The sequence below is a fragment of the Cygnus olor genome, chromosome 8 (genome assembly GCF_009769625.2).
Source record: "Cygnus olor isolate bCygOlo1 chromosome 8, bCygOlo1.pri.v2, whole genome shotgun sequence".
Classification (NCBI taxonomy): domain Eukaryota; kingdom Metazoa; phylum Chordata; class Aves; order Anseriformes; family Anatidae; genus Cygnus; species Cygnus olor.
Genome location: NC_049176.1, coordinates 10,047,896 through 10,070,711, shown reverse-complemented (window position 1 = coordinate 10,070,711; position 22,816 = coordinate 10,047,896). Strand labels below are relative to the sequence as shown.

General features: G+C 50.0%; 1 long non-coding RNA gene across 2 annotated transcripts; it reads left to right on the top strand.

Moving 5' to 3' along the window:
• Positions 1-2,083: 2,083 nt before the first annotated feature.
• On the top strand, positions 2,084-22,171 carry LOC121073828. Of its 2 annotated transcripts, none has more exons than XR_005821963.1 (4): positions 2,084-2,191; positions 14,976-18,438; positions 20,428-20,522; positions 21,331-22,171. It is a non-coding gene; the product is annotated as an uncharacterized LOC121073828 (long non-coding RNA). The 2 variants fall into 2 exon arrangements; XR_005821962.1 differs by having other exon boundaries at positions 14,976-18,779.
• Positions 22,172-22,816: the final 645 nt, after the last annotated feature.

Genomic DNA, 22,816 nt, shown 5'->3' with positions numbered 1-22,816 from the left:
GATCCCACAGGCTTTGCAAAATCTCTGACCAGGAAGGCTCCAGTTTCAGCCAATTTATGTGGAAACCGCACCGGAGGGACGCTGGAGGTGGAGGTCCCATTGGCGTTCAAAGGAGCTGGGTTCAATGGGGCATGAAAGGCGCTTCTCAGCCAGAACATTTTCTGGGCAAACAGGACGGATTCAGAGAAGGCGAAATTCTGCAAATTCATCTCCATTCCCCAGATTGTTGAAACAGGGAACAGGGTGAAAAGAGAAGCATTTTGCCTAGACGTTTTCAAAGCAGAAAGTTTCTTAGTTTGGTCTTGGCCCAGCCTTTGGTTTCAAGACCTCCTTCGGTTTCAATAAGAAATAAAATTCCTGAAAAAAAAAATACTTAAAACATCTGTCAAAACAGAAACTTCTCAGTAGAACTGAAATCGGCTTTTTCCAAGACTTTATAATTTGCTGCGAATATTTGTGGCAAAATTTATTCCCGGCTCGTTCCCAGTGCTGAACCGGCGGGGAAGGAGCGCACCGGGATCTGCAGGGCGCCTTGTTCCCAGCACTGCTCCGAAGGTTTCTCAGCGTGTGGGGAAACTGTGGCACAAAGAAACCCGACCAATTTCCCAAGAAAAGGAGTGTGGGGTTGCGTCGCTTGCTTTAATAACAGAGCATGCTCTGGTTTACCCATCGGCATGGTGAAAGCTGCCCATATCCTGCTTACAAACAGTGGCAGCCTGGAGGGAGGCGTTGGGTTCCCACCTAAAAGGGCAGCGTTAAGGGCATCTCAGCCTTATGCTGGTAACCTTAGCTTAAGCTGATGCCTTACACATTCTCCAAAGACAATCTTGTCCACAAGGCAGAAGCATCTGGCATTTTATAGCATTTTCCTATGTTTTGAACTGATCTGAAAGGAGGAGAGCGGAAGCGAAAGGCATCCCTCTGTCTGACACGTGTGGATGTTTTTCTGGCCTGCTACCTGTGTAAGGGCAGGCATCTTTATATCCTCCTGATTTTATTGCTGGCTTTCCCATAAACAACGTGCCCTGCCTACAGATCCCTTACGCAGGGATCACATCCTGCTCCTCCAAAGCACTTTATCTTCGGGAGAAGCAGAATCCATCCGAGCCATGGGTCTGGAGCAAGGTCCCCCCTGCCCTGCTCAGAGGCAGTGGGCTCAGAGGGGATATGCTCATCCCATAAGGTCTCCCCTCCAGCTCATTAACAACTTGTGTTAATTATCATTAACCCTTTGCTTGGCCTAGCACCATCCCTGGTGCCTCATACGTCATAGGTTGTGTCCACATTGCAAGGTCCAATTTGCATCCAGTGGTGGAGGAAAGCAAGGAGGCGAGATCCCAGGTCTGGGCCCTGGGTGGCAGCACCAGGGGACAAGCGACACAGGGGGGCCACCCCTCTGCAAGGCATTGTCCCATGGAGCCAGTGCCAGCCCTGACCTGACGGGACTTCTGCTCCAGAGGAGATGGAGTTTCAGGGCTTTGCAGTGCACGCACCCGTGCCAAATCCCTTCTCCAATGCAGGCGTTCCTAATCATGCACAAATACGGCGGTGGATATAGCCGTCTGTGTTGCTCCAGAGAGAGCCTTTGATCCTGGATTGAGAGCTCATGTTTCAGGTGTTTGGGCAAATCAAAAGTACAAAATAGAAACTCCAAATTGCCTTGTAATTTTTAAGAGGCAGATCAGGAAGACGCTGCTGGCTGGATGGGGAACAGATGTCTCTCCATCAGCTGCTGTCCGGAGCCGAGAGGCAATGTGGATGGTGATGGTTTGGAGAACGTGTCTGAGAGCTTGTGGGTCCTGTCTGGGGAGGGCACCAAGTCCTGTCTGTCTGTCTGTCTGTCTGTTTGTTCAAATGCCAGCTTTGGCTCAGAGCTAGCCCAGTCCCTCCTGCTCCTTTTCACCTTTGGAGAACCATGTGCATCTGAGGATTGAACGAAGCCCCCCGGACACAGGTGGGTAGGCAGCAGGACCCTCCCGGGGCCAGACATCATCAGCAGGAGGCTGATGGGGCCACCTGAGGGATGCTGAGCCCTATAAATGGGGAGGGAGCAGGGCTCATCCTCCCCTTGGTACCAGCAGCAGGAAGTGGAGGAGGATGAGGAGAGGAGGGGATGAAGGGGAGCACCCATGCATGGAGGTTATATCCTGTGCCACTTTTTGGGCTGTGGGACATCCTCACTGGAAAGGAGGTATGCAAAAAGGGGTGAACCTTAGGGTGCCTGTGAGGGGGGGCCCTAAGGAGGACAGCTTGTGCTGGAGCTGGCCGGGTGCTCAGTGTGGATGTTGCCCAGCTCCCCTCGGTCTCCAAACCCCTCGAGAAGCCCCGGGGCCCCCACGCAGCTGGGGCTGGGGCTCGTCACTGCCTCTGAGTCAGCGGAGCCTTGAGGTTAGGGCAGGGCTCTGAGTCATGGCTGCTGGAGCCGTCGGGGCAGCTGCCGGGTGCCAAGATGGTTTTTGATGGAAAAGAGCAAAAATTGCCCTTAGCGTGGAGAGAAAACCAGAGCAGGGCCAGGCCAAGAGGCTGCTTTGGGGGGGGGAGGGGAGGGGACAGCTGTGTTCTCCACCTTGAAGGTGGTGGCCCTGGGGGGTCTTGGTGCCTAGCTGGTCCCTGCTGCCTTGATGTTGGTGTGGAGGAAGGCTGCATCCTCCTCCTCTTCCCCACTCACCCACTGCCCTGGGCAGGTGGGTGAATGGGGATGTGCTGGCCCAGCCCTATGCACGTCTCCTCTGGGCAGGATGAGGCCCTCAAGCTGGGGCTGGGATTTGCTCCAGGACAGCTGGAGGCCCCCACCGCTGGGGGCCCTGGATGAGCTGTAAGAAGGTGTTGGGAAGCCCACAGTGGAGCCTTGGTCTCAAAATGTCTCCAGTTAGAGGATCTCACAGGGGATTTTCACATGCTCCTGGGCTAGAGGAGCACCATCAGCCTTGTCCCCAGTGTGGTGCCCGCTGCTCGGCACATTGGGGAGCTTGGGTTCATCCTGCTGGATGTCCACATGGTGTCTCCTCCTCTTCCTCCCCTCTGTGCACCCCCACCCCCTGGCCTGAGCCATGTGTCACATCCCTGCAGCCCTGGGCCAGGGGATGGAGCTGCTCGTGATGCTCAAAGCACGCTTTGGCCTTCGCTGCCAGTGATTTATGCTCCAGGCAGGAGGCCTGTCACTGAGAGCGCAGCTTGGCCACCAGCCCCGGGCTGGGAGCGGAGAGAGCAGCTCAGCCCCACCGAGCTGACCTCAGGCTGACGGGTGCCAGCTCCAGCGCCGTGCCTGTGAGGTTTCAGTGCTGTGTTCCCCTAAATCTCCCCCAGCACGATGAGGGGGCGCGGGATGCGATGGGACAGCTGCTGCAAATTAGTCCTTGCTGCTAAATTGCCTCCGTGCCCTCCCCCCGCCCCAAAAAGTAAGCTGCAAACCCCTCTGAGTTTATGATCTGTGAGTTCATGCAGCCTCCATTAATTTTATGAGTAGATTTTCCTATATCTGCTCTCATGTATCAGCCACGGGAGCAGGAGGTGGTGGCGGGGGGAACGTGACGTAAGCCCAGGCTCGCGGGGAGCATTGCTCCTTCCTCTGATGATGGGAGGAGCTTTGGGGGACCCCTGTGAAGAAGGGGACACTTCTTAAGTCCTCAGGTTTGCTGCCTGCTCTGCCCCCAAGAGCCCTGGGGTGGGCGATGTCCCTTCTGGGAGGGAATGGGATTTATAGAATCATGGAGTGACCTGGGTTGGAGAAGACCATCAAGTCCTAGGTTGGATAAGTTCATCAAGTCCAGCTTAACACTATGAAGTCCACCACTAAATTGTATCCTGAAGTCCCACATCCACAAGTCTCTAAATACTTCCAGGGATGGTGACTCCACCACTTCCCTGGACAGCCTGCTCCAGTGCCTAACCAGCTGTTGTGTGAAGAAGTTTTTCCTGATATCCAACATAAATAGGATGATAGAATCCCTTATGTTGGGAAAAAATCCTTAAGACCATCAATTGTCCCATTCGGTAGGATGGAGAACCAGGGAAACGGGGTCAAATTGGGATGAGAATTGGGAAAAGACCAAGAATCACCCAGGAAAGCAATGGAGGTGGGAACCCCATGAGGCTCCGATCACCAGACCCCAGGAGAGTGGGATGGAGGTGGGAGCTGGGGACCTGCTGAGGGTCCTTTCCCCAGGGGCTGCAGGAGCTGAGGGTCATTTCCTCAGGGGCTTGAAGCTCTGCCCACGGCCACTGCAAGCCCCCAGGCAGAGGGAATGGGGCTCCTGCCTGGGAAATGAACTCGATGCATTAAGCTTAAAGCTCCAGTGGGCAGAATAATGTGGATAATGAGAAGGTGCTGGAAAAATGCCCTTTTTCTGCATTAATTTGCCCAGCCTAGGCAGCAGGGCTGCCTCCTGTGTGCAGGGAGCATTAACCACCCCTGAAGCCCACAGAGTGGGCTGCACGGACAGAGCAGGGGTGCACAAACCCCAGACCTCCCTATAAACTTGTGGGGTAACTGGCAGCACGGCGCTTCCTATAAAACCCAAGAAGGAGCTAAGTCCTTGAACTGGGGAGAGCTTTCCCAGGAGGGTGCAGGGCACCAGGCTGGAGACCCCAGATTCATCTCAGGCTCATTTCTCTTCCCCTTTCCATGGGGACCTTGGGGGACTGTGGCCCAGGTGCCACTCATGGCACGGGCAGCATCACAGTGGGCTTGCCTGGCGCAGGTCCTATCCCCTGTGCCAAAGCTCCCAGGGCTGCCAGAGTGCTTTGTTTTTTTTCTCCTAGCAGTGCTTTGTTTCCACTGATTACCAGGGTAGTTTTCAGCGACATTTTTTGATGATCTGGTCATTCCTTTTGAACAAAACCTGACAATTTTTGTTTGCCTTGCCAGTGCTTTGTATCTGTTTCCCAACTGGCAAGGCTTGGGAATTTTTTAGCAGCTTTATGTTGAAAGGCTTTGGGGATTTTTTTTTCCCAGGATCAATTGTGCAGTGGAAAAAAAATATCCCATTTTTCAGCTACCTCTGTGCATTGATTCTGACAGAGCACCCTGTCCCAAACCAACAGTAACCAAACCGCAAAAATTGTTCTCAAAGAAGCAATCAAAAAGGAGAGAAAAAGAAAAAAAGAAACCGACCAGAATTTCTTTTTCTCTATATATTCTGAGAAAGCATGTGAATTGTCCTGCTTCCAATTCTTCCCAGAACATCGTAGTAATGTTACAAATTTAGTCATAAAGCTGCGGTTGAATTATAGTTATCATTGTAAAACAATAATAACTATGCAGATACTTATTATGGTGCATTAAGTTACAATGATAGTAAATCTGTCAGAATAACCATGGCAACTCTCTGAGCCGCGCAGTAGGAATCCTGCGATGTTATTGATAAAATCTGCTGAACTCTGCTGTCTTACCCTCCGCAGAGCCGCTGCGGCGTTTTATTGTAAATGGTGATTAAATGATGCAAACCATATCTCCCCCGGCAGTCATTTGTTCTTTCCCTTCGCTCGAAGCCCCGTGTCAGCCCCGTTAAGGGCTCTGTGATTCAGCATGGGGGACCGGTGATAATTGGGGACCCCATGTGGGACTTGCTGGGGGAGCTGCTCCTGGGATTCAGGACTGAAGGAAGGGGTCCTAGGTTTGATTCGTGTTTTGGGGGTGGCTGGTGTTAGGTTGAGCTGAAAATGGCGAGTGTTTCCCCTGAAAATGCTTGGTCTGGAGGATGCTAAGCCCTTCTTTGGGCTGGAGGCGGTTATGAAGCTCTGCATGGTGATGCTCTGATGTGCTTAATGACCCTACGTCACCTACCCCTGGTCCTGCCCAGCCAGCACCAGAATACCCCATGGGAAAGGTTTTTTTCCCTGGCTCATCTCGGGGTGAGGGAAGATCATGCTTCTCTGGATGCCTCCAGGAGCCAAACCAGTGTGGCTCCTTCCTAATCTCCATCAGTCTCATGGATGTGGGGTCTTACATGTGTGGTGCCATGCTCCCCGGGCACATGGTGGCATCAGCAGCTTCTGGCACATCCCAGTCTCATCTCCATGGGTTGTGACATCTTGGGGAGACCCACCTGTGGTCTCCGTCCCATTACAGAGTGGGGACACTTCTTATCCTAGAGCTGCCTTCAGCCTCATTGGCCCAGGGGGTGCTGAGCAGTGATAGCAGCCGGCGGAGAAGCTGCAGGGCAGTGTGTGCTGGGGCAGGCTCCGGCTCCACCGTGCCCACTGTCCTCCCCGCCAGCGTTGCCCAAAATGGGTTATGTTTCTCCTTTTGTCATTTTTCCATTGTAATGCTTCACGCTGCTTTAGGAAAAAAGGCTAATAATTTATCACCGTAATAAGAATTTTCTGGCTGAAGAAAAGCCCATTAATGTCTTGCTGAGTATAGGAACCCAAGTTCTGTTGCGAGTGTTTATATTTTCTAATTACTCGCAGATGACTCCAATTGTGTCAGTGTGCAGCTGGGTATTAGGCTGTAAGTGCTAGCTGGTTTATGCCCTGTTTGTTTACTGGCTACTCTGCTCCAGCCTGATGAGGCCAGGAAGAAATTCAAGAAGTTTTTAGAAAGAAGAGATGCTGGGAAGTACCAGCCTGCCTGGGTTCCCCCTCCCTGAGCTGTGCTGGTCCTACAGGGTGCTGTTGGTGTTTTTTTTATATATTTAATCAATGGCCCTTCCCCAGGAAGGGATGCTTGGGGTCAGCTGCTGGCCCCCAAAGCACAACTGGTGTGAGTTGGTGAGGCTGAAATGAAGCCAGTGAGGGAGCCTCAGGTCTCCCCAGTGAGAGAGCTCACCCTTCTGAGTGCCCCTTATCCATTAAAATATGGCATGTAAAAAAAAAAAAAAAGAGGTGACTTTATTTTGCTCATTTTTGGGCCACAAATATTCAGTTGAAATCACCCCAGGATTGCAAAATAGGGCTGGTAGGAAATGTTCAGTGCTTCCTTATTTAGTAATATTAAATAATAAGCTGGGGGAGATGTGTCCTGCCTGAGCTGGAGGGCAGTCTTTGCCCTCCTTGTGCTGTGGTCTGTCTGCACCTTCTGTGCACCAGCAGAGCAAATACAGGGCTGAGATAGAGATGCAAGAGCATCCCCCCAGATTTATGATTTTTTTCCCAGCTTAGAAACACTTGGTCATCACAGAGGAAATTTTCACGGGGGGAAAAATCTATAATGGCATTTCCCCCTTCCATTTTTCCTGCGCTGGCTGACATCACCAGGAGCCCCTGCTCCAGCAGAGGATCCCTGGTTCCTGAGGCAGCGCTTGGTGCAGGAGGTACAGCACAGTGTGAAGGGACCCATTCTGCAGGCCAAGAGCTCAGGAAATTGCCTGGAAGGGGCTGGCCATCACCAAAGTCTCATTTACCTCTTGGATGGAATGGCTCCTGTAAAGCTTTGGGATGCTCTGCCAGCCAAGCATCACCTCTGTGCAAGTGGGTGAGATGCTTTGCCAGAGAGGGAAATTTGGGAGCATTTACATCCTCTCTGAGCAGCTTAAGGGAGGCTGAGCAGGGGTCAGGGCCCCGAAGGGCTCTGCTTCATCCTTGCTGCTCCTGTGCAGCCCACGAGGGTCCCCCCGTTGGTGCTGTGCTGCTCTCCCTTCTCCCAAAGATGCTTCTGCGACTTGTGCTCGCCACTGCCGGCTTTTTTAATTCCACGTAAGGTTTGTGGACAGATTTCCTTTGTTCTTTGCTGATTGGAAACTTATCGGTATAATTACACAAACATATGTTTTATAGGTTACGTATTAACACCATTAAATGGTGATCTGGTATTTACTGTAAGTTATATTAACTGTTACTGATTACTGTTCCTACAAATGCTGACACAATTATTGAATGAGGTCCATTTTAAATTGTGAGCTCCCCATATACGCCACTGTGCAGTGCTTTTCTCTATTACCAAACTGAGCAAAGGGACTGGAAGTATCCAGGCTCCTTGATGTATTACGTGGCTGAAAGCATGATGGATTTCATATGTTGCAAAATCCAAGCTCTCATTTAAAAATAATAACCGGGCTCTCCAGGTTGCCCACTCTGCTCAATGCCCTGCTTCCTCCTTGCTTGAGCAACAAGAAACCCCCAATATCCAGCACACCATTTGCAGAGCCTAAACTCACACAAATTTATGTGGTTTGGGGGCTTTCCTTGTTTTTCCCCAGCTTGCAGATGCTGAGAGCCCATCTCCAGGGTTTCAGCTCCCTGGTGGGCAGGGGATATGGCCTCCGAGCACGATGGCCTCATCCTGCCCGTTTAGAGGTTGAGATTTGGGTTGTCCCCGAGGTGGAAGGTGCAGTGGTTGGGGATTGCCATGGCTTGCTGCTGCCCATCAGGTCCGATGGAGAGCGGGGTCTGGTGACCCATGGGCAGACATTTGGGAGCTTGTTAAATGGGGGAAGGGGGTGGGGGGGTGGGGAAGAATATTTGCTTTATGAAAAGGAGCTCTAAATGACTCAGGATGCAATAAAAGCTCCGTTTCCAGCTGAGTAGATTGGGTTACATGTTAGGATGCAGGGTGGGGGGGAATAATCCCATGCCTCTGGTTTAATGTTGTGCTGGGATGGGGCACGACCTTCCCTCCTGCTCCTGGGGGCGTGGGGCTGAGTTGTGGGGCTGGGGCCGGCCCCAGGATCTCTCCTGCTCCATCCCTGTTGGGGATGGCAGCGGCACATCCTCTGATGGGCTGCTTATGGAGGAATGTGCCTTTGATGATATAGGGCACCTGGGAGCACTAAATGATGACTTACAATGGGCTGTATAAAAATAAAGACTTGTTTTGTCCTGGCCGTGGCTTACAAATGGAAGCTATCTCCCCAGCTGTCCAGAGAGGCTGGGAAGCCTTTGTTTCACGCAGTTTGCTTCCAGGTCTGACCAACTGGCAGTGGGTGAGCGGCAGAAGTGTGGAGAACCCCAAACCCTCCCTGTGCTTGTTTTGGTGGGGGATGCGGGTCCAGGAGGGGTGCTTTTGGCACAGGGTGCTGCTGCTGGGCTGCTCGCCAGGAGCTATGGGCTCAGCAGGTGCCGCTTGCTCCCAGGGTGAAAACAAGATGAGGACCTCACTGCCTTAAAATAATAGTGCTGGGTGCTGTCTTGCCTGTGCCCTTCCCTTTGGGAAAATGTGCAGGGGGCAGAGCTGGGCTGTGGTGTGGGGTTAGGTACCCCCTGCCAGCCCCGAGGGCTCACCCCTCTGCTCGTGCACCTGGTAGGAGCAAAGAAAGGCAAATAGTCGTGAGGAGAGCCCCACAGCATGTACTATGGGAATGACAGATGGGAGTATTATATTTTTGAAGCATTCTTGCTGCAGAGCCACCTCTTCGAAGTGTATTTGAGTGATGCCCTGTGCCAAGAGCATGGGCCGACAGAGCTGGAGCTCACCTGCCCCACTGCTGAAGGTCCCTGGCATGTGGTGCCACCAGGGAGGAGGTTGGGGTCCCTCAGGATCCATCCTCTGCAGGCAAAGCCCGTGGTGAACACAGGTCTTTATGGGGGTGTTTCTCCCCAGATACTGTGCTGATGAACTATGCTTGTCAGAGGGGTGGGCTGTTTGTTTGGGCTTGGGGTTTTCCCTCTCTGTAAGCCTCTCTTTGGGAAGGAGGGGACTAAAGGTCTGTGGGCTCTACCCAAAAAGCTGGAAAAGCATTGCTTTTCCTTCCGCTTCTTGTTTTCAGAACAAAGAGTTCCGCATTCAATTCTGAGGAGGCAAAGAGGGAATGGGCACCCCCAGGGCATCCCCAAGGCCAGGCAGGGTGGCAAGGCCTTTAGCTCTGTTCATGGCATCCCTTTGGGTCAATCTCTTCCTGTTTGGGGACCAAGGGGGCTGGTAGGTCTATTTTGGGGCTGTTGGCAGAGTCCTGACACCTCGCAGCCCTTCTCTCCTGCTCCATCCCCGGGGAGGATGTGGGGCGCCGGAGGCCCTGCTGTGCACCAGCTCCCAGCGTGGGGCAGTGCCCGGTGACAGCGGGCTGCAGTGCCACCCCCTACCTGTTTGATCTCCCGGTGCAAAGACGCATGTGCTACGAGTGTGTGATAAAGTTCCTGTGATAACATGGAGATGTGACAGCTCTGGCCTGGCCCCCGGCCGGCCCCGCTCTGCGCTGCAGATGTTGGCTGTGCAGGGTATGCTCTCGGCGGCGCTGCAGCGGTATCGGGGGATTTGGTTCCCTTCTGGTGGGAAGAGGCATTTGGGATGGGGATTTGAAGGGGATCAGGGCTTGGAAGCTGAATGCTGAGTTGTCCCAGTCCGGCAGCCACAGGTCCTGCATCCACCTTGTCCTGCTGTGGGTGAGGTGGAGGAGCTGGGAGGACAAGGGGCATGCTCCTGTGGTCTCTCCTGCCCATTTGCTGAAGGAGCAGGAACTTTGTTATAGGTTTTGATTCATCTGAGCAGGCTCAGGGCTTTCCCTTCCAGCTCTGGCTCTATTCCCCACTGACTCATGGGGAAACTGAGGCATGCGGGCTCACTGCCATCCCCCACACCGCTGGCAGTGTCACCTGTGTCATGCTTGGAGGTGGCTCTGCCCCGGGGCAGCCCTGATCTCTCGCCACGTGCTCACGGGCAGCCAGAGCTGTCCTCGCTTCCAGCCGGGCCCATGGCAATTCCGCTCCTAATAAGTTAATCTGATGGGTTTTGTCATGAGCAAAACAAGAAATCACGTTTTTAATAATAAAAAAAGGGTCCTGCATCTTGTTAACATCTGGAGTTCAATCATTTCTGTGCTCAAAACTGTGGAATGCTTCAGCACGATATAAATCTTGCCACTCGCCGTACATGGGCTCCAGATGGGGAGGCAGCAGCCATGCTCGCTCCTCACCCACCCGGGTGCCGCCGGGCAGAGCAGCCATCCCTGGGCACTGCTGCCTTCACCTGGGTCTCTGAAAAATATTAAACCTGGAAAAGGGCTGGGGATGCTCCTCGGGCAGGTTACAGTCCCTGACGCTTCTCCCATCTGCTTGATTTCCCTCGTGGTCTGCGGAGATGGAGGGTTTTTGGAGATCTGAACACAGCCATTGCTGTGCTCAGGTGTGCAAGGTGTGCAAGCACCCTTGGATGCTTTTAGTGGAAGCAAGAGAATTTATTTGCTCTGAAAGTTTTCTTTAATCTATGCCTTAACCCTGAAAAATTGCATTTTTTGGTGAAAATGATGATTTTTGCATCGCAAGGCCAAAACTTGAGGGTTTTTCTAATCTTTTGATATTTCAGACAAGCAGGCAAATTTCCATAGAATAGGTTTTCTGCTTTTTTCATTTATTTTTAAAAGTTGCCTTTAACTGAAAAATGATCTGCTAAAAACTGCTTAGATTGAGTTTTTTCCACCAGCAGGCAGGGCACTGATGTGAGCAATCCGGTAGCTGACTCAGGCATGGGGTGGGAAATGTCTGCTGGGAGGCTGGGCGCTGTTTGGGGTTTTGTTGGCACTGTAGGTTCAGCTCCTATCTGATCTAGGCACATCAGGTCAAATATCCCTGGGCAGAATCGAGGAGGGAGGCTGGGGGGGATGCTCGATGAGCATCTTCCTTCCCATTCAAGCCCTTGTGTGCCCAAATACCTCGGGCACAAATACAAGGGTTTTATTGGCTGGTGTCTAGGGCTTATCTGTACCTTTAGGCACACAGATATCTTTAAATGGTCTGGCCAAGAAGCAAAAGCTCCATTTCCAGGGGATATAAAGAAAACTAGAGATGTGCCTGCCCGCTGTGAATAGAGATGCTTCCCTGAGCTGGGGCTGGAGCAATGCTCTTGGTGTGGCTTTGACAGATGACGTACCACCCCGACACCCCCTTCCCCCAGCTTCCATGGCTGCCTTATTTATGGGCAAATACGGAGTGGAGGCATATGAAAATCATTTTTCACTTTTATCGGTTCGGCTGGGGAAATCAATCCGCTGCTGTGCGAGGGCTGGCGTGAGCTCAGCACCACTGAGAGCGGCTCGTGGGCGACAGGAGCAGCAGCAAGCTGGGTCCCGGGGCTGGACGGCTGTGATGTCGCCTCCCCTTAGAGCGCACACGTGCGCCTCGTGCCTGCGGAGGGAGGATGCTGATGTGTCACAGCCAGAGATGTTGGCCACCAGCACCGTGCTGTCCGCAGCTGGGCTGCTTCGCTGGCTCAAACTTGCTCTGAAATTCATTTTTCCTCCCCAGAATGGTTGAGGTGTGCTAAGTGAATTTTCATGTAGAGCGTCATCTTCTTGAAGAAGTTGGGTTTTAGCTGGAAAGCTAAAGTAGAACCAAACTGGAAATTAAAGCTTTTGGGCCAGGAAATGTTAGATTCACAGAAATTAAACAAAAATCAGGCAAAACGGTTTTGTCTTCCATTCCCATTTTTTTCCCTGGGAACCAAACTGCCCCTCTTTCTCCAGAGGAAGAAATAGGCAAGATAAATCCACAGCAATCTCTGCCAAACTGATTTGGGAGGAATATTCCTTCCCAACCCTAAGATCTGAGATGTGCCTAACCCCAAAGGTCAGTGGGGTGCTCAGCCAGATGCTGGGGTGGCTTCACAGCACCCTGGGGCTCCCTGCAGCACCCCCGCTGGGACCCCTGCGTGGGAGCAGGGAGAAGATGGGTTGGAAACCATCTCCTGTGTTCAAGCTCTCCATCAGGCTTACATAGGCATTAAGGTTTGTCCACAGCTCCCCTGGTTTGGGTTTGCTGTTGCTGACGAGGCTTTGTGTGTGGTGAAGAGGAAGGCTTCCAGCTTCTTCCTTGCCTCTTGATGCTGAAGGAGACTCTGGGCTTGCTTTCCTCTCATCTATGGTTGAATGTTGGCTGATCTTGTTTGCTAAACAAGAGCGCCGGTGGCAGAGGAATTAGAAGAAATCCCTTCTTAATTGGAAACAGTGAGTTTGTGTATTTTTTCAGTTGTCTATTTTGGGCCTTGTAAAATTAAAGTTATTAACTGTAATGCAGCGGTTTCCAGATTCCCACAGCCCTTTACAATAGCGGGGAAATTCATCCCAGGTCACTGGGAGCCTTTAATGAATACATTAAGGCTTATTATTAAAATAAAGTACTTGCAGCTTTATGGGAGACATCTGGCAAGGATGCTCGTCTCTCTGAAGGCAGCTCGGCTCCACGAGTGTCCTCTCCCGGCGTGCCCCAGCGGCTCCCCGCACATGGGTCTGGGACCACGAGGAGACTTTTGGAGGTGATGGAGAATGTTTGGGGCAGATCTGTGACTGCTTTATGGGGTGAGAACTGGTGTGACACCCTGCCAGGATGCTCAGTATCAGGGGATGGCATTAACCAGCTTCTTTGTGGAGTGTGGGTGCTGTCGGGGCCAAGCTCGGGGTGCAGGCAGGTGGGCTTGGCTTCGTATGAAATCTCAGCCATGGGCGTGTACCCAAGCAATGGCTCTGTATCACATGGATCCATCCCAAAATAATTCCTCAGTGTGGCAAAAGAAGCCGGGAACTGAATTCCTGGGGTCTGGAGGAGCTGGTGGCACCCAGGGGAGCGGGGACACATGGGACGAGTTGTGCCTGTGTCCCTGTGGCGGTGCGGTCCGGAATGGCGGGCGATCTTATCGCTGCTTTATCTCTATCCAGGCTTGATCCCTGCAGAAAGCAGGGCCACGTGGCGGTAATTGCGTTAGGAAAACAAACTAATCTCCGAAGGGACACAGAGCAGCTGTTGGGCTATCGGGGGAGATGGAAGTGGCCTGCCAGCTTGCAGAGCAGGGCTGCAGGGGCCAGGGAGGGAATGAAAACAAGATTTGGGCATGGGATTGAAAGAGTGGGGAGAGCTGGGCTTGGTTGGTGAGTGCCAGGTTTCTTTGGCTATGTTAATTTGGGCGCACATTGCACCAGGAGATGGGGATGCCATCAGGTGTGGACCCCCCCTAAATCCGAGCATCTTTGGCTTGGGGGGAGTGGGAGGAGAGTAAAGCAGGTCAGGGTCCTGCCAGCCGAACTGAGCTCTGAGCAACCCAGCCCTCAGGAAGGTTAAATCCAGATCCAAACTGTCTGGCTCGGCCCCAATGCAAACATTGTTGTTGTTTCTGGATTATGTAGTTTAACAGAAAAGAAAATCCTATCACTAAGTAGTGCCAACAAGATACACACTTGTGTCTTGTATTTAGTCTATCCTATGAACTTTATTAAGGCTCATAGAGAGGGGGATTTAAAAAAGCCCAGAATTATGTGACTCCCAAAAGTTTTCCTGAAAATAAATTTTTGCCATGTTCTTCCACAGCAGTTAATTAAGACTTCTATTAAATGCTGACAGGCACTTGATAATGTTATATATTGCAGCAGGCTCTGTTCATAGTGTTAAAATTATGGCAGTAAAACAGTTTCCATTATAACCCTTTTCATAAGCTAATAACTTCTGAAAACATTCGTGTCTCAGGTCAAAATTTTTTGCATGCCTGGTCCTTGCCTGGTTGTGAACTTCTTGGAAACTTTGAGCAAAATCCATCTCATCCTTTCTGGGTTCTGGAACTGAGGGGGAGGAAAAATAAACACCTTATTTTCAGAGCTAGAATGGGGGAGGGGGGGGAGGTAACAATTTCTAAAGAGATGGATGGGGGGGAGGTAACTGTTTATCTCTGAATAGATGGATGGCAGAAGCATGTGATACCTGAACCTGGCTGCAGAAATCGATAGGACAGTCTGAAGGCATGAGCTGACAGCATCTCTACCTCCAGCATCTTCTATTCTCTGTTAGCAGAGTGCCTGTCCCACCCCTGAAAATCCTCTCTGGCTTAAAAGCATTCATGAAGCCAATGGCCAAGCCTCATGGGGGTTCATTTGCCACCCATGAGACATGACTCTTGGTCGCAGGTTTAAAAAAAAAAAAAGTTGGTAAGTAATAATTTTTTCCTTCTGCAAGCATTTTGGAGGTACTGGCAGTGTTTCTCTTCTCTCGTGGGGATGAAGATTCAGTCCCAAAAAATTTATTGAACTAAAAAACTTCAGGGTAATATCTTCTTAGGTCAATGAAAATATTTTTCTTTGATAATTTCAAGCTTCCTGTTTTGATTATTTTTTTCCTACAAGCAGCCTAATCCTAAGGAGAGAAGACCTTTTCCACTAAAAAACCCTGGGATGTGTCACTGAAGGAAATGCAGAAGCCAAACACTCAGACAATTTGGAAAGGCACGCCAATTTTTTTTTCCAAGATGAAACAACTGCTGCAGCTCCCCTCAGCTGCAAGAAGCTCAGTGGATATCTTCCCACCAGCAGCTTCTCCGCTGGCTCTTGTTGAGCCATGGGCAAGCTGTGGCCATGGGGCAAATGGACCACACTGAACTCTTTAATTGTCCCAGGGACAAACTTAGGCAAATGTGTTGAGCTGCTAAGCAGCCTGGGACCAGCTCCATTTGGGTATTGCCAAAATTCAGCACCCTTCTCGGCGTACCCGCTCTGGGGTGGCTCCGGCAACTCGGAGGAGCCCCAAAGGTGGAGGCAGCAGAAATCTGGGTGGCAGGCCTGATGTGGGTCCCTGCTCAGGTCCGGAGCTGAGTGGGGACGTAGGCTGCTGGGTGGGCTCCTGGCCAAACACATGCCTTGGAGAGGAGAGAACAGAAATGCTTTGCTGATAAAAGGATTCTTGGAGATGCCCCCAAGCCATTACCCACGAGCAGGTGTTCACTGGGCACAAATGGGATGAGCGAAGAGGGATCAGCACGTAGGGAATGGCATCGGTGCTTTTGTTTCCAGAACTGCGAAAGTACTGCAGGCCTGAGAGAGCAGAAAGCAGGAGCTGCAAAAGGTCAGAACTGTGGCATGGGGATGATCAGGGATGTCCTGTGCCCACACGTGGGTGGCAGTGATTCCTTAGGGAGGGCACATTATGGGATGGATGGTGTGTCTGTGGGCTCCACGTGCTCCCTGGGGCAGGTCTGCTGGAGCAGAGGGTTGCAAGACTCTGAATCCTACCCCAGTTTCCCATCAGGAGCAGAGGAAGCATCAACTGGTGCTCTTCGCAGTGGGTAATGGTCCAATATCAGCGGGCTCAGCATGCTCTGGGTGCATCCTCTGGCTTTTCCAGACTGCAGAGGTAGTGGCACGTTGATCAGCTCTGGAGTCCTGCTTGCTGTTGTTGCATGCTTTGGGGCGGGGAGGAAGGAAGGGGGGAGGCTCCTCTCCCCTTGGAAGAAGCAGGGATGTGCATTAAGCTTTCTCCACTGAGTATTTCTGCCTTTTGCCTCTGAGCCGCCCCCCTCCCCACGCATTCCTGCACAAACCCCTTTTGTTCGCTGCCCTCAGCCAGCATCCAGGCAGCAACAGCAGCCCAGATGTTCCCTATCAAACACAGAGCCATGCCAACAAACTTTGGCACACATGAAAGTGTGCTGAGGAATGGGCCTCAGCAAATACCATTTTTTCCTCTCCCCTCCCATTCCTGCAAGTATTTTTAAATGCTAATGGCTTCCACGCTGTGACAGCTTGGGGAGGGCTGTGAAATAGCGATGAGGGGCAAATCTGCCCTGGTCTCAAGCCCCTCATTCCCCTGATGTGGACAAGCCGGTGGTGTTTTCCCAAGGGAAATGCTACTTGGAGGCAGCAGACCCAGCCCAGCCTGCAGAGAGGATGCAGACGATGGTCTGGGGAGAATTGCATTAAATCTGGGTGATCGCATGAGTCCAAAACTCTGCCTATAGGGGCAACAAATCTGCTTCTGTACAGGACATCTTCTCGAGGCTGTGTGGGCATGTGCTTTGATGGAGGAGCTCCTATTGCACCCTGATATGTAAAGACCATATGGATAACAGCCACTGAAGGCACATACGTGTGCTCCCGTGCACTCTACTGTATTCTCTACCTTGCAGGGCTGAGCCCTGCCCCACCTCCCTGGGCAGCCAGGCTCAGGAGACAAATGCCTACCCTCACCCATGTTAGCTGAAGCAAGCAAAGGCTGTTTTTGCTAGAAAATCCATCTGATCTGAGAGATTCCCATTTTTTTTGGCACCAAGGCTCTTCAAAGACAGCCGGATTGGCTTTTCTCCCCCTCTCCTATAATGGCAGCAATGTATTTTTTCACTCCTCTCTCACATTGTAAAGGCTGAAGTGCTTTTGCTCAAATTTAAAAATCAAATCACATCTGGAGGAAGCCCAGACCTTGCGAGTTTCCACAGAGGGTGGTGAACCTCTCTCTCTAGATGACTGAGATAATCTCCTTGAGGAACTCGCCCAAATTTCCATCCTGGAACGAGACCCTTCTCTTTTTGCACAAGAAGGGATGGCACGAGCCACCACCCCGTGAATTCAGCAAGAGGAGGAGACAGATGAAGCCCCAGGAGAGGGGAGAGCAGATACATTTCCAGCCTGGAGCTGAACGGCGATGAAGCAACGAATGCAGAGAGGTTCAGAGGAATAACCAGATGTGCATGCGATGGCTGGGGCTGCAGAAGGGAGAGAAGACTGTTTTGCAGAGTCCAAGTGCAGGAGTCATCCTGGCTGTGGATATGCTCTCTGGGCGGCAGCGCCGGCTGCTGCTGACTGGCTGTACTGGGCTGTTTGTGGGCAGGGGTCGTGGTCAGCCCACCCCAAGGCTCGTGCCTCTCGCATGGGGGACAGTGACCCTTGCGAGACAAAGCCACAGGTCATTGTCTTGGCTGCGGGCTTGGAAAATAAATGTAACCCTGGAGAAAAGGTTAAGGTAAAGAGTCAGCAGAAGAAAAATGGCCCAAGCTGTTGAAAGCCCCTTTCTCTCTGGAGGGATGGGGAAGGGGAAAGCGAGGTTGTGGTTAGTTTTTCACAAAAGGCTTGTAGGGACTGCTTCTAGAAAGCAGAAGAAGCTGAGCACTGAGTCCTCAGTTCCCTTCATTAAGGGGAGAAGGCAGCACAATGAATTCGCCATTAAAATAGTAATAATAAAAAGCCATAGCCCCTAAACTGTTCTGTTTAAAAATAATAATAAAAATTAAGAGGTAGTTGCCATTTCACATGTGGTCTGGCTTAAATCTTGGGAGCGACGTGGCCCCTGAGAGCTAACCTGCTGGAGCAGATCCCCGCTGGGTTCAAAGGCAGGGGCGAACCCTGGAGCTTGCTTTCAGCCTTGGGCTGGGCCTGCTAAGGGATTTGAAGCCCTGAGTGAGTTTTGGAAGATCTCTTTTCATGACCAAGCAGTCTGTGGGAAAAATACATGGATAGATTTGCAGGAAGGGAACAGTTTGGGATGTGAGGCGAGTCTCTCCAGATGCTCGCTGGATTGCTTTGCGGCGCATGCAGAAAGCTTGCAATCTTTGGGGCTTTATATAAAGCCTGGAGGACAAAGGTCCCCTCTGTAAGCACAGACACAGTCCGCTGCCCCCAAACGAGGTTGGTTCCAACAGTTGATCTTCATTTAACACTCCTGAGCCAGATGAAAAATTGCAGACAATCTTGCCGTGTGTACTTAAGAGGGTTTCTAGTTGCTGGTGCACAGGTGTTGCTACAGGGATGATGCAGATGTACCCCGATGCGTGCTGGCTAAATAATCCTGCTTTTCCAAGCTGATCAGTCCACGCTGGATTAAAAGGTAATGCTGACTTGTTCTCAGCTGCGATATCTGTTTGTCCTCTTCAGCTCATCTCCAGTCTCTGTTTGGGAGCGCATTGCTACACTGAGCACGTGGACAGGAATTGCGGAGCCTTTTCTCCTGCTAGGAGAGGAATCTGGAAACAATTACAAGCTGCTCATGCTTAATCACTTGGGTAAATCTTAAATGCCTGCCTTAATATTTTGCAGAATTGAAGATGGCATCTGAATTTTTGTGGTGCACAGGTTACGTGGCAGAGCATGCAGGTTTGGAGGGTTTTGCTCTGTGTGTGTTTGAGGGGTGGCTGGTCCTGAGGACCCCAAAGGTCCTCTGAAATTCAGGTAAATTTCAAAGAAAACCTAAATGCAAAAATAAAAAAGTCTGTTTTGCCTGATATTTGTGCAAATTGTCAGCTTACCCGTGTACTTATGAGCTTTACTGAGCCCTATCATTTATATCTCACCTGAATTGGAAGAGATTGCTATATTAGTTAAAAAATGAAGTCTCCTGAGGAGAGGAAAGCAACCAAAATAACTCAACTCTGGGCTGAAGTCAGCTGATGATAAGGCAAAACAATACAAGTCCTTCTTTCCTTAAATATTGAAAAGTTTCACTTCAGCATTTTCAGGCTGAAGTAGCTTGCTTTAGTGACAATCGTTGAGTTTGAAGCTTTTTTTTTTTTCATTTTCCAATGGACCCAAATTTAAAAGAAAGAAAAGCTGTGGGGCATAGTTTTACTTTATTTTTTTGGTAAGATTAAATAGTCTCCAAGCAAACCAGAACATTTTGTTGATGGTCAAGCAAATGTTTTTGCTTGACCAAAAATGAAATGAGTTTTCCTGATTGTATTAAGTCCTTCCTCTTCAGCTTGGCTCCAAAACAAGGATTTTCCACCATCGCTTTTACTTTGGCCACTAGCAGAAACCCATCATCCTTGTTTTCACCTTACTGCTGCAGCAGCAAAGGGTCTAATTTTGGTTGCCCCTATTTTAATTGGAGCTTGCTTTATTGAACTGCTAATTTATTGCTAGCTGAGATCTGTGATATCCCTGTTCACAGCCAGGGTGTGGTACAGATCTCTCTCCAACGATCTTGGATACCTCATCAAAGAGCTGCTAAGCCTCTCTGGCCATCAGCCTGCTTATTTACAGTCTTTACAGCTCAGGCTTGAAGCTTGCAGTTGACACTGACTAATGACGATTTAGAAATCTTCATTAGCACATGTGGCCCTGGTAAGCCATGTGGGTGTGTCAGTTGGACGTGCAGTCGTGACAAGGCCTAAAACCTAAAGAAAACGCTCCCTGTTAGAGACTGCTGAAAAGCAGCTTCTACAAGAGCATTTTGGAAGGCAGCTACTGCCTTGCAGGGGTGATTTTTCCAAAGTCATAAAAGGAAGCTACCTTCTAAAGCCTTGGTAAGAGCCAAGCACTCTGCAACTCGGCAGTCCTTTGCTGACACTGGATTTGGGAGTAGGTTTTCAAATAACAGTTCCTCACTAAAGTACACCCATAAACACATGAGCTTTTACATCTTTTTTTGTACTGGCTGCAGAGAGAAAGCACCAACGTTTCTTGAACTTTACTGTGGGAAGGATGTAGTGTTTTGCCTCAAAGACTTCCCAACTGCAGCACGTGTTATCTGGGCTGTGGCTGGTGGCTCCGAGTGGAAGCAGATGACCTTCCCTTGGGGCTTGGTGTGTGCTCAAGAGCCAGCCAGACACAGGTCATGTTTGTATGAGGTGGTGTTGGCATGCTGCACGTGGAATTGGCCATGCTGCCTCAGAGCACCAATTTATGGTGTTGAGGACAACCATGGGCTCTTACCAGGCAGCTGAGGGGACCGCGAGGTCCTAGCCCTGCACATCTGTTGAGCTTAAATGTTTGCAGGATGGGACATGAAGTAAGCTGGAGGAGTTTGCAGCCTGCTGGTCTCCAGACGGGCTCCTCTGCCACGGGAGATGCTGAGTTGTTTTTGTTGTTTTTGCTACAGGCATCTGCAGAGACCTGGATGTGAAGGAGATCGTTTTGTCCTGGACAAGACTCCTCAGAGAAATGTCTGATGTCCTACTACAAGGACACAGAAAGGTGAGCTTGTTTTGCAGACACGTAGGGGTTGTCACACACCCCCCTTTGGGGCTGGATACATCACCTTACCTGGCATTATCAGTCCTGTTTGCTGGGGCCTGAGAAGCCTACCCAAACCTGCTGGTGTGAGCATCCCTTCAGCCATCTGGGCCAAAAATGAGCCAAAAGAGTGCAAACTGATTCAGCACTACATCCTTATTGCACCAGCACAGGAGGATTCCAGGGCTACCTGTGGGGACACAGCAGGATAGGAGCAGGGTCCCATCCCACATCACTCCCTGAAGGCCTCCACCATCTCATGCACAGAAAGAAGCTGTCTAAGCCCAGCTTGCTGAATTGAAGTGGCATTGAGCTGGGCTAGGGATATTTGGCATGATTTTCACATAATTTAATAGCCTATTACTGGGTCTGGGGATTGGCAAACACTAGTCCTTGAGAAGAAGATGATTTCCCACGCTGACTTTGCAGAGGAGGTAGGAGGTGAAGAGCTGGCCAGCAGCAGGGATGGCACAGCCGGCGGTGTGTCTCTGCGAGCAGGGTGACGGGGCCGTGACAGGAGTAGGCGGAGGTGGGAATGGTGTGGGAAGCGTCAAGGTCATGGGAACAACGCTGATTTTCCAACGGGCCAACAAAAATTATTCAGCAAAGAAAGGTCAAAAATGTCTTACGGCAGCCTGGGCCCACGGGGCATCTCTGGGTCTCCATCTCCTCTAGAACTTGTGTGGGGATCCTCACATCTGGAAACCACTGAAAACCACATCTTGTTGTCCCAAGGCTGCATCGACCTTTTCTCTTTCTTGCCCAACAGATGTTTATTCTTAAAAATATCTGGTGATGGACGCCCTGTGCTCTTCTGTAGCCAATTCTCTCAACATTTTGCTGCCCTAACTGCTGGGAAGCCCCTCCTCATAATCATCATCCTTCTCCACCTATCCACCATGGACACTGAAAACTGATTACCCGTGCTTCTTCACATCTGCATTTTCTATGTTTAAACACTATTATCATGTCTTCTCCCCTGCAATTCTCTCCCATCCAGACTAAACAACCACAGTTCATTCACTTGAGCATGTAACAATATATTTGTTCGATGAAATACAATTTGTTTAGTGCAGTGGTTCTAATAACTCTTTCTATGCCAAAAATAACAAACATTTAGCAAATTTCTCTTCAAATCTCTAGTCTTATCAACTGTTTTGACAGTTAAGATTACCATTAAGATTACCATTTTTAACACAAATGGTTAGAATTAAAGCAATTGCTTTCTAATTTTTCTGTGTAGATGTTTGAATTATGACTTTTATATTGAGCAATGCAGTTAGAAGTATTATAGAACTGTCATGAAACATTTAACTTGGTTTTTAAAGAGTATTCTTTTGGAGACAAAAAGATACTTTCTAGATAACTTTTTTACAAGCTATTAGCTACAAAAATATTGCTTTAGCTGTAAGAAAATATATATTACAATAATTGCTCAGTTCCATGCTTCCACTTGTTTTACTGCTTAGCTCTAGCTTTGCCATCCAAAGCAGTAAATTCATAATCTCGGGGAAATTTATGGTCAGGATGAATTTTATTTTACCAGCTTTTTTTCTGAAGTTGCTTTTATTTTTGGCAGCTTTTAATTCTTTTTAGATAGATAACTTTTTTCTTCCACACACGCATTTGAAGGCGAGAAATTACTAAAATATTTTTTATGGAAAATTTGTCTTAACAATTCTCAGTGAAGAAACAAAGACCCCAAAAATGTATGTAAAAACTTTCTTTTTTATTTTTTTTTTAAGAGGAAACACTCGTATTCTGAGTTTTCTTTCAGTTCAGGTTTTGTTTTTGCAAAACTAAACTTTTCTTAAGGATAAAAGCAGAAGCTGATACTGGAGAACATGGGGGACTTCCACAGCCTTGCACTGTGTGCTCACATCACACGCCTCTGGCTGTGCAAAGTCTTTTTTTTCCTTTGGTCCAGTGCCACTCTTCCTGCAGGGCAGCACCCGCTTCATAGGCAGCCCTGCAGCATCCTGCAAGAAGAGAGAAATCTGCTGGGAGGACTTGCTCCCTCTTCACTGGGATATGAGAAGTAAAACTTGACCCTTTTAAAGTATAATAACTGTGGTTTCAAACCTCAGGGATCTGAAGATTGCCCCTTAGGTCTCTGTGAATGGTAACGCAGAGGAGGCAGGTCACAGCCTTAAATTTGCTATATAAGAGTGTGCTTCTTCACTAGAAAATGCAATAAAGATCCACAAATCAAAAGATGTTGAAAACCATTGGTTTATATGGTTTAAGAAGCAGTT